A 12,011-nucleotide genomic window follows, 5' to 3' on the forward strand; every position below is an offset into this window, starting at 1 on the left:
AATACAAAATTTGGTAACCCTGTTTCAGCCCTGTATAGTTTCAAGCACTATAGTGAGGCGCTATTTAGAGGCAATAAAACTGGAGCAAGCAGTAGCCCATGTACTTATCGTGCAAGCAAAACCTATATTTCTAGATAAGTTGAAGAAAATTAGTGTTTACATAACAGAAAAGTTGAATGATCAAACCTTGAAACCTGGTAAACGTTTTGTATTTTTGAAAGACAGGGCATTTTTCACTTTGCAGTTTTTTGCTGGATATAGGGCTAGTGATTTAGGGAGGTGTTTAGCGCCACAGGTAAAAAAAGTTGTTTGATTCTGAAGGTCTTGTATTTCGTCATACAGTAGGAAAAACTTGGGAATGGCAAAATTAATGAGTTTGTAATTACACCGGTTTCTGACATTTTGATCTGCCCCATTGAAAATTTGAATCTGTATGTTTCTGGTGCAAAAGAAATGGATATTGATTTATCAACAGGCTATCTTTTCAGGACTTTGGACCCTTCTCACTCTCGTGTCATAGAATCTCCTGTTACATCTTCGGGAATGGGCATCCGTATGCAGTTGTATCTTAAAAGAGTTAAATATTTTTGAGGGTGAAACTATACATGGCATAAGAGGAGGATGTGCAATTACTATAATGTCTTCTGGTATAGCTACAATTAAGGAGGTTATGGACCATGTTGGTCAAACGTTCCTTAGGTAGGTATTCTAGAATGAGCAGATTGGTTGATACAGGGTCAGTGAGTTCTAAAGTTGCAGATTTTAGCCTATCTGATGTTGGGAACATTTTTCATAAATTAAGGGACTCTTCAGATTTGCCTCAAGCTTTTTTTAAAGTAGTAGGCTAGTATGTTTGGTAATCTTGTAATATAAGCACAAGTATTAAAGTTTTTGTAATTTTTTATGTATTGCTGTTTATTGTGTAGTAAATGTATGTAAAGTCTTTTGCAAATAGCTTAGTCTCTCACTTTTTACAATTTATCGAAATAGAATATTGAAGTTGTGCCAAAAAAAAACTTTCAAAATGTGTTTCAAATACATTTGTCGGTATTTAGTTTAGGTCATTAAAGTATGTTATCATTTAACATTACATCTGCGCACTGGTGAAATTTTGTGTATTTTGCAGAAAGTAAGTTCTATGTATAAAAAGTAATTAATTCTGGTCGATAATTTAAAAAATGTTTGAAGTATAATGTATTTATACTGTATTCTTGGGATCAAAAGCAGAAGTTAGTATCCCAATTCGCCAAATTTGAAAATATTTGGAGAGGTCAAAAATAAATAATGCAATTTTTCACATGTGCACAGAAAACCCCCAAAACTGTTATGGAAAATCCGAAATACGCATAACTTACTGAAAAAGTTTTCCGATAGAGTCTTCATAGTTAGTTTTCGAAATAAACCCCTCTTCTTTTCAAACCGGTGAAAAGTGAGAGACTGAGCTATTTGCACTAAATGGACTTAAAACATAATATGAGGGTTTTGGATACCCCATAACATTTGTTTAATGGGTTTTGGATACCCCATAACATTTGTTTAGTGGGTTTTGGATACCCCATAACATTTGTTTAATGGGTTTTGGATACCCCATAACATTTGTTTAAAGGGTTTTGGTCTTGTATGTAAATATTTATAAGACTCAATGCCTGTATTAACCTTTTCAACTTTGTACGATTAGCTTTGTAATTTGTGCATTGATCATGTTTAATGTTATGCAAGGAAACTTAACATTATATTGTTAATAAATGTGTTTTTTAAAGTGTTATTTTATGTAATCCAATAGGATTTAATTGAAATTTACAATAGGGTGTTGCTGTGAAATGGAAGAAAAAGGTTGGGGTTTGGGAATGTTAATAGTTTTGGGTAGGTAATGGGAGGGAGGTTTTTAGGTTTAAGGGCTCAATTTTGGAGGGTATTATTGGTTTAGGTTAAAGATTTTTAGACTTATTGGGAGTTGCTCTTTTATCCCAATACTTAATAAATCCTGAGTGTATTTGAGCGAGTCTGATTTAGGATTCGGTAATATCCTAAGTGAGATCTCGCGAGAATTACGAGGTGTTTAAATCATTCTTAGTTGAACAGCTGGGGAGGTTTTCCCTGCATGTGACTGGTGGCGTCTATTTTTAACCAATTTATAGAGTGAAATAGGCAAAGCCTAAAAACGGTAAGGAGCTTTGTATAGTTTTAAAATGATGGAAAAAAAACAACGAAAAAAACAAAACAAATAAAACTAAGTGAAAAAAAACAAATAAAGAAAAAAAAGAAAACGAGTTGTCATAACTATTATTAGTCACCAGTAGATGTCTAACAGATTCAAACAAACAACTAAAAGAGAAGGACAATTTGAATAAAAGGAATAAAATATTATAAACAACAACAAAATATAGAACATATATCAAGCGACAAACAAAAACTAAAACCTTTACTGGAAAATAACAATAGAAACAGTTATAACATTGGACCAGCACAAAATGTATGAAGATTGAAAAGACTTAGTTTTGGATGATATATGAAACCCCCTACTGAATAGAGAAAATATTAGAGTAGAGAACTCGTTTATAATGATACAAAGGTGAAATATTTGAGTTTGCAAATATCCGTACGTTTCTTTAAGTAAGCATTAATTTTGTAAAATGATGATTATTGTCTAAACTAGTTCCAGAAACATACGATGTTGGAGCCCTGACATGGAATGAATAATCTCGGGTAATGTAAGGCCTAAAGTAAACAAAAATATATGTATGTAGTTGCAACCATTGGATAAAGCGGCACTCGCTCTTTTAGATCCTGGGAGTTACTCTTTTATCCCAATACTTAATAAATTCCAAGTGTATTTGAGCGAGTCTGATTTAGGATACGGTAACAGAGCGAAGACCACCCCTCCCACCACCACACACGCACAAAAAAAAAAAAAAAAAAAAAAAAAGAAAAAACACGCCGAATCAAACGAACTAAAACCTGGCGTTTGGGTTGAAAACACCACGAATACTGATCTTAATAAGTAAGGGTATCAACTCGTGACCGCGGAAAGAGATTACAAATGAAAATAGAACTTTGCTAAGAAGGTGGCAGGCTAATTTTGACAATGCAATTTTCCCAGAAATGGTGTCAGTCTTGGGTCTGGTGTTATTCATATCTGTAATTATCATTTTATTTGGCTATTTATTTGGCTACGTGTTAAGAAACCATATATGTTATTTCAAAAAAGGATCTAGGATTATATGTGATAGTAGAGCTGTAGCTGTTCAAAGGACTTGAAATTTCATGGCTAGGGTTTCCATCACCTTAAAGTCAGTGAAATCATATTCTAAGACGTCGGCTTTTATGTTGATAAAAATGTATATGTATCCAGAACTACGTGCAGAGATACTAAGCGTTTTTATAGGACTGATAGAAAGGTGTCTATGCCACACTTTCAAGAGCGATAGCTTATCAACTGAGAAATAGTTGTAGCTAGATGAGAGGTATATAAGGACAGGGTTGATTTCAACGATTGCGGCTCAAATTTGAATGGTTTGACAGTTTTGACGTGGAGTTCGCTAAATTGAATTTGAATTGAAAATTTAGAAACTAGAAAAGACCAACTAGTGGTTTGTAGTTCAATTATGTAGAAATTGTCGGGGAGTTCTGCGTTAATTCATTTAGGTGTTCCATGTAAACTTGACAAAGAACCTGAATATAACACAATCTGGAGCACTGCACAACAAGCTTATGTTTTATACTTTTCAAGTCGATTCCAATTCTTTCTTTTCATCTAATCCATTATTTTTTGCAATTTGACGATTATTTTAGGCGTAAAATTCAAACAATCGATTTAAGTTGGTTCAGTACATAAGTACTTTGAATAAATTCATATATCTGTGGGATAAAAATGGAGCAACTATAGTTCTCAGACCGTTATTCCAAAATGCTTCAACCATATGCTATGACGTTACGCACGCTATTCTTACCTACAACGGTAACACAATGGTACAACGTTTCGGGGGTAAAATCAGAAGAAATGTGGACGTTAATTTTCTTTGACAACAAGTTGTCTGATAAATAATCACGAAAAATTCACAACTATCCGTAAATAATAATCAACTGCAAAATGCAATCTAGAATAGCTTTGAAGAACTCAGTCTGATGTTTGTAATGTATTATTATACAATTGCTTTTATGGATAAATAAGCAAGAGAGCAATAGTATTATTTGTAATCCTCTTGAAGTAAATAAAAGTTTAAACACTATTGTTATTGGAAGCGCGTTTTTGTGACATATTCCCACATCCGTTCATTTCTACAGTCATGCTTAGAATATTCATGATTGATTGATGTTTTAATGCCGTTTCGGCGACTAGGGCCATATCACGACAAGAACATTTAATGAAATGAAAATATTAAAAGCCAGATCAAAGTCTCTTCATAAAATAATGAAATTAAAACAAACAGTATTTACATATAATAAGGTACATAAAAGGTGAACCTAAGACATAAAATACATACAGAAACATAACTTCGATAATACATTTAAAATACTGAAAAATCAAGGAAGGTATCCAATTCAGATTTTATTACATAAACCGATGTCCCGCAAGAAATCGATAATGTTTTTAGATGAAACGGTCTTGAACAAATCAAACATATTGGCGCAGTCAAAATAATTTTGCCTGGTGTTGGCAAAATCCACACAATCTAGAAGAACATGTTTGATAGAGAAAGGGCAATCACATGGGATTCACTCAGGTCAAGGATCACCAACAAGCAAATGGCCATGTGTAAATCTAGAATGTCCAATGCGGTATCTAGTCATGACCACTTGCTCTTTGCAATTGCCCAAACCGGATTGATGAACGCCTAGATCGGGTTTTATGGAATTGAGTTTGTTGTGTTTAAGACCGTCCCATCGGTCCTGCCACATCTTTAAAATACATTTCCTTATTAAAGGTTTAAAATCGGTGTATGGCAAACTAACGTCCTTTATTATTTTATTTAATGCCTTCTTGGCAACCCTGTCTGCAACTGAATTCCCCTGAATAACAACATGACTGGGTATCCAGAGAAAAACAATCTCTATATCAAATTCCCGAAGTCGTTGAATAAAATATAAAATTTGTAAGATAAGAGTGTTTTTCAGTTTGTGATTCTTAATTGCCAAAAGGCAGCTCAAAGACTCAGAACAAATAATAAAAGGTGACAGATTAGATTGAGTAATCAATTTAAGTGCTAACAAGATGGCTCGAGCTTCAGCTGTGAGTATGGAAGCGCTCGATGGCAACCGTTCAGTTACAGTTCTGTCACCATAGACAGCAGCACATGCAACGCTATCGCCATCTTTTGAGCCATCTGTATACACCGTCGAAAAATCTGGATAATTTGCTTTAATTTCAGAAAATTTTTGTTGTAAAAATAAAGGATAGGTATTGGACTTTTTATATTCACTCAGATCAAAAATGAAAGAAGGGTGTGGAAGCTCCCATCGAGGGCATTTCAAAGTAACAACAGGTGTCACTGCATTGGTCTCCAGATGAATTGCTTCCAAATGAGGTTTTATTCACATTCCAAAAGGAGGGGTTTTGCTTTCATGTTTTCGATAAATGTCGACATAAATAGGATTAATGACAGTCATAGGCAGGGCTATCTGGGTAGGCCATAAGTTTACTTACATATTGAAGACCTAATTTCAAACGTCTGTCTCCAAGGGATGATTCATTTGCCTCGGCATAAAGGCTCTCAATAGGAGAGGTTCTGAAGGCACAAAGGCAAAGTCGCAACCCCTGGTGGTGAACAGCGTCTAAAATTTTAAGGTAAGATTTTTTGGCGGAACCATAAACAATAGATCCATAATCAAGTTTAGACCTAACCAAAGATCTATATAAATTTAATAAAATTGAGGTATCAGCTCCCCAATCGGTACTGGACACCATTTTTAAAATATCTAGTGCCTTAAGACAACTATCAAAAAGTAATCCAAGGAATTTTTTTTCTTCTATTATTTTGATTTTATTACCATAAAAAAAGAGATCTGGGTCCGGATGCAGCTTTCGCTTTCGACAGAAGTGCATACCAACAGTTTTAGATGTAGAAAACTTAAACCCATTCTTCAAAGCCCATTTCTCAATTCTTTTGAGGCAAAGTTGTAACTGCCTTTCAATATTACTCATATTTTGTCCCCTGTAGCAGATCAAAAAGTCGTCTACATACAAGGAACCGTAAATATTGTCCTTCAAAACTTGGGCTAAACTATTAATTTTAATACTGAAGAATACTTCCCTGAGGAACTCCCATTTCCTGTTCCGAATTTACCCTTACATTAAAATGACGATCTGACAAAAAATTAGACAAGAACAGAGGAAGTCTTCCTTTCAACCCCATATCAAATATATCTTTTAAAATACCATATTTCCACGTCGTGTCATAGGCTTTTTCTAAATCGAAAAAGACCGACACAACATGTTCATTTTTAGCAAATGCATTTCTGATGAGCGTTTCAAAACGACTAAATGGTCAAGAGTACTTCTGCCTTGCCTAAAACCACATTGAATATTAGTGAGTAAGTTGTGCTTCTCAAGGAACCACACAAGGCGATCATTGACCATTCGTTCCATTGTCTTGCAGACGCAGCTTGTCAATGCAATCGGGCGATAATTTGAAGGATCCGTATGATCCTTTCCTGGTTTTGGGATAGGGACAACTGAAGCCGTTTTCCAGATGGACGGAACTTTACCAGAAGTCCATATCTCGTTCATTAACGCAAGAAGTGTATGTAGAGATGGATCAGGAAGATGTTTCAAAAGTTGATAGCGAATATTATCTAGCCCACTAGCTGTATCGCGGGCTTTAGCCAGTGACGATTTTAGTTCCTCTATAGAAAATTGAGAGTTGTAGGATTCAGCATTATTTGACTTGAAGTTTAATTTTGTCTTTTCTGCAGAAGATTTAATTTTTTTAAAATCCGGTTTGTAGTTAGTTGATGATGAATGTTTAGTGAAAGTTTCGGCTAGCTTATTGGCGATATCTTTTTCTGTGGTTAGAGTGGTATTACCAACTGTTTCACTGAAGAATTCGAATTTTTTCCTTTTACTTTTCTAATAAAATTCCATACTTTATTGAGGGGAGTGTGAGATTTAATACTAGAAACAAAATTTTTCCAAGATATTCGTCTGGCTTGTTTACATGTACGTCGAGCTTTTGCTCGAAATATTCGGAAGTTTGACAGATTTGCTGGTGTAGGATTTTTGTCAAACCGGCAATGGGCCTTGTTGCGTTCTTCGATCGCTTTGTCGCACTCGTCAGTAAACCATGGTTTACTAGACCTTTTTGGATTTGTCGAGGTTTTAGGTATTGTTTTATTAGCAATTGATGTCAGTCTTTCATTAAATAATAAAACGGGATCTTCAACATCCTTCATCGTTTCTAATCGTAATTCTTCAAGACAGTGGGCTTCAAATGAAGCCCAATCTGCTTTCTCAAGTTTAAAACGAGGTTGACATTCCTCTATTTTGGAGGATAAATGCTCCAAAATAATTGGAAAATGATCACTCCCGCACAAGTCATCATGAAATCGCCATGTAAACTCTGAAAGTACGAGAGGATCACAAATGCTTAAATCAATAGAAGAATACGATCCATTGCCTGAATGAAGGAATGTTGAAGATCCGTCATTAAATATGCACAAATCTTTTTGCTAATGGAGCTCCTCAACTTTTTTACCTTTATCATTCGTATGATTACTTCCCCATAAAGGATTATGAGCATTAAAGTCACCCAAAATAATAAACGGTTTGGGCAACTGTTTAACCAAATCAACTAATTTATTTCTGCACAAAATTGAATTTGGGGGAATGTAAATGGAACAAACGGTTATGGTTTTATCAAGGGATAACCGAACTGTGTATTACTCTGTCCCTAATAAAAATGGTAGATCCACCAGCAGCTCGTTCATTTGCCACAGCAAATGTACTATATATTGTATATCCCTTTACGGAAATTTGATCCGTTTCTTTTAAATGAGTCTCCTGGAGACATAATGCAACTGGTAAAATAGACTGAACAAGAAGAGTTAATTCCAAAATATTAGCCTTTAAACCTCGACAATTCCATTGAAGTAATTTGGCCATTTTTTATGGATGACGAATGGGGGATATTTTCTCTGACTTGGATCCGCGACCACGACTCGATGACCTTCTAGTACGAGTGCCACCATTAAGGTCAATTCGAATTGACTGAGCACGCTGCTCCTTGTATTTTTTCATGGCAACAGGATCTGTTTGGTCAATCTGATCAAGGTCGGGACCCAGCCAGTTTTCACCTGGACAAAGTCCATGATCTGTTGTTTCCATGTCAGACTCGGAATCCGAGTCCGACACCACAGGCGACACAATCTGTCGCCTAGACTTAGATTTCTCCAAGTCCTCCACACGGAACTTTTTTTGGGGTTGGACATTCTTCTGTTTAGAAGATTTGGAAGACGAGGATGATGACTGTTGTGATGATGGAGATGATTTTGAAGATGATCCGGAATTTTGGAATGACTGAGTCTGGGAACATTGGTGAGATTTTTTAGCTCTGGCCTTTTTAATTTCCTCTAAACATTTTTTGGATGGTTTCATTATTTTGGTGGATACCTCAGTGGGCAGTTTGGCAAGACTGTTGTTATCCTCTTTCCAACTCATGATCGTCTGCACCCCAACAGTCGAGGACAGACAAGCACGCTTTGCAACACTAGCATATGATGTTTTGCCAGATGCAAGAACATTGTTGGAAAGGGACCACTTCTGGCGAGCTTCACTATATGAAATTTTCTTTTCAGTTTTAGCTTTAAAATATGTTTTTCTTTTTTATAAAGAGGGCAATCTTTAGATGATGACATGTGAGCTTCCTCAGATCTTTTTTGCAGTCGATTCCCTCGTGTCCTTCTTCAGAGCATCGGAAACAAAACAGTTTTCCTCTACACTGGGTTGTCTGAATATAGCTGAAATATTGCTGCTCGGACGTTAAACCCCAACAAACAAACAAACAAACTCTACACTGGCCTTTTCCATGCCCAAACTTCTGGCATTTAAAACACCGAAGTGGGTTAGGAATATACAGACTGACAGCTGTCCTATATGGACCAATGTAGACATGAGATGGCACTGAAGTGGAACTAAATGTTAACAGGATTGTTCTCATTGGTGTGGTTGCATCTGCACGTCGAGAAGTAAACCTTTTCACTGACTTAACGCCTTGTGATTTCAGTTCCTCACATATCTCTTCATCAGTCAAGGTGTCGAGGTCTCGACCTCGGTATTTAAGGACACTCTGTGACTGATTTAGTGACTTGTGTGCAGATGAAACCACATCAAGGTCACCAATCCTGGTTAATTTTAACAAATTTGATGATTGGCCAGGTCTGAGGCATGCAATTAAAATTCCTGATCTTATTTTCTTTGTATTTTCACCAGCTACACCCTTGATAGTTTTCTGTATTCAAAAAGGAAAAAGGTCATTAACATTTTTGTCTTTATCTTTCGCAGAAATTACAATAAATCTTGGCCACTTATTATCACTTTCGTCAGAAGAATTGCAGACATCACTTTTTCGTTTTTTTTAATAAGAAACATTGGACTCCCCGTTGTTTTTTGTCGCCATGTTAAGTTTTTATAAGTTTCATCGTCTCTGTTCCCCACCCGCCACCGAGTGCCAACACGAGCGATGCTAGGACTGTACGGATTTCTAGCAGATAGCATCAGGGATTCCAGAGACGACATACTCGAACAGAGCGTATCTATCAATGGCGCATAGACAGTGTACTACTCGATTGATCCATGAGCCACCGCCTTCTTCATTTGCCATTTGTAAGCTTTTGAAAATCTTAGAAACATTGGATTAAACAAAATGCCATTAGTAAAGCAGGTGGACAAATGAAGGGCATGGCGTGACCAGCCGATTGATCGAACCGGGTCCATCCGATCTCCCGTTTAGGTGACCTAAGAGCCGAGTGGCATATACAGCCGTATCCTCGATCATCCACCCATCGATGACACGGGGGTTACGTCACGACTGGAGTCTAGATACGCCCTTCATCCACTAGGAGCTCCTCGCCCACCGATAACTCATGGGTTGCAACTCACGGCAAACAAGTAGGTGAACCCACTTTTTATTTTAAACACCGGGCCCACGGTCGATGTTCTGATCGCTTTAGTCTGGCCTCTAACCTTTGACCTTTTCAGCATGGGTAACCCTACCAGGAGAAAGAACTCCAGCTGGCATAGCTCTTAGAATCACTGAGGCACGCAAGCCCCCCTACCACGACAATGATAGCGATCCACAGGGGGGGGGGGTTAGAATAAAAAAAAATCAAACAACATATTCAAATACACACCAGTTACTGACTTGTTAAAATCCAACCGATTTCTAAGCAGATCCCTCCATTTCATTCAGAACAGAGAGTATATCAAGATGGATGTTTTCAGAAAGTTTAAGGATTCCTCGGGGAAGCTTGAGCTGCGGGGAGATATATATCACTGACGCAGAAGGAACAATAGCACGTTTGTCTTTCAAAAGTTTATAAGACAGCCCAGATTTCGTGTTAAGGGGTTCGAAGTATAGTCCTCAGATTACATTTGAATTTTTATCAAAAGATGTATCCCAATCATCGATTTCACTCTTAGCTAAACTTTCCGGGCAGGAAGACGCGTGAAAAAGATAGTAGTCAGAATTTTCGTCGTCTGTATATAAAGCTAACAAAGTACCATCATGAATTAAGTCGGTCATTGAATATTCTTCATCTTCTGGTTCGACATCATCCGAGCTGTTCCAACACGTTTTATCGAGATCGATTCTTTGTCACCGATTGCATTATTTGAACAAGAAGCGTAATTACCTACCGCACAACTGTTACATGAATAACAAGAAAGATATCTCACTTCAAGTTATTTTTAAGGGTTTCGATGCGGATGCACAAACCTGGCGTAAGGATCTTATTCCCGGGGATATGTTGATAGTTTTCGTCAGAATCGCGGTTTATTGTTTCTGCATATTTAAAAATATGTCTTTTACAAACGTTAGATTTCGTGTCCTTCAATTTTTTTTTCGCAGTGATTACAGAAGTCAAGTGCGTTCTTAACAATCGTAGTTCCCCGCAAATCAACTTGATTTTTCAGGACACCCCCGGTGGCATCTTGTGGCCCTTTAGCGTGACTTGTTTCAAAGAAGTTGCGGATGAAAATATCATAATGATGATCAGCACATAGCCATATATTATACCGAAACAATTACGGCTCTTGTACTGTACGGGACAACCGTCGGTGTATTCGTGTATTACTTCAACATTATAACTAATTGAATCAAGATAGTCTTTGATCATAGTTTGGACTGTACTTGTGAAGTATTGATCATGATTTTGATCCGGACTTATCACGAAAAAGTGTTCTGTAACAATAAAAGGATCTTCAGGTAAGCTTTAAACCCCATCCAACTCTAAAATTGCATGCCTATGAGTGACCGAAACGTGAATTGTGACTTCCGTGCGTTGGAAGTACGTTTGCTGTAGTTCTACTTTTTCTTTACACCCGTAATTCTCAGAGTAGTCATGAATAACAATGCAATGATTCGGAAAAATTCTCCTTCAAATTCTTAAGTTGCGAGTTTTTCCAAAGCGCATGGAACTGATGGCCTGCAAAAATTTCAAGGCATTTTCTGAAGTAGTTGAACATTTCAAAAGGTTTTGTGCTTTTTTCTAACTGGAGTAAGTTTCATTTTATTTTTACTTGTAATATATTCGTAGCACTCCCATTGCACGGTAGGGCTATCGGGATAATCATTATAAATATTTATAATTATTTATAAATATTTATAATTAAATTATAAATATTCATAAATCATTTATTAATATTTATAATTGAATTATAAATATCTATAAATCATTTATAAATTTTATAAATCATTTATAAATATTTATAAATCATTTATTAATATTTATATAATTAAATTTAAAATATTTATAAATATCGCAATTATAAATGTTTATAAATAATTATAAATATTTAT

Source organism: Perna viridis, chromosome 2 (assembly GCF_037379345.1).
Source record: "Perna viridis isolate PV_CMFRI_1.1 ecotype Kerala chromosome 2, ASM3737934v1, whole genome shotgun sequence".
Taxonomy (NCBI): domain Eukaryota; kingdom Metazoa; phylum Mollusca; class Bivalvia; order Mytilida; family Mytilidae; genus Perna; species Perna viridis.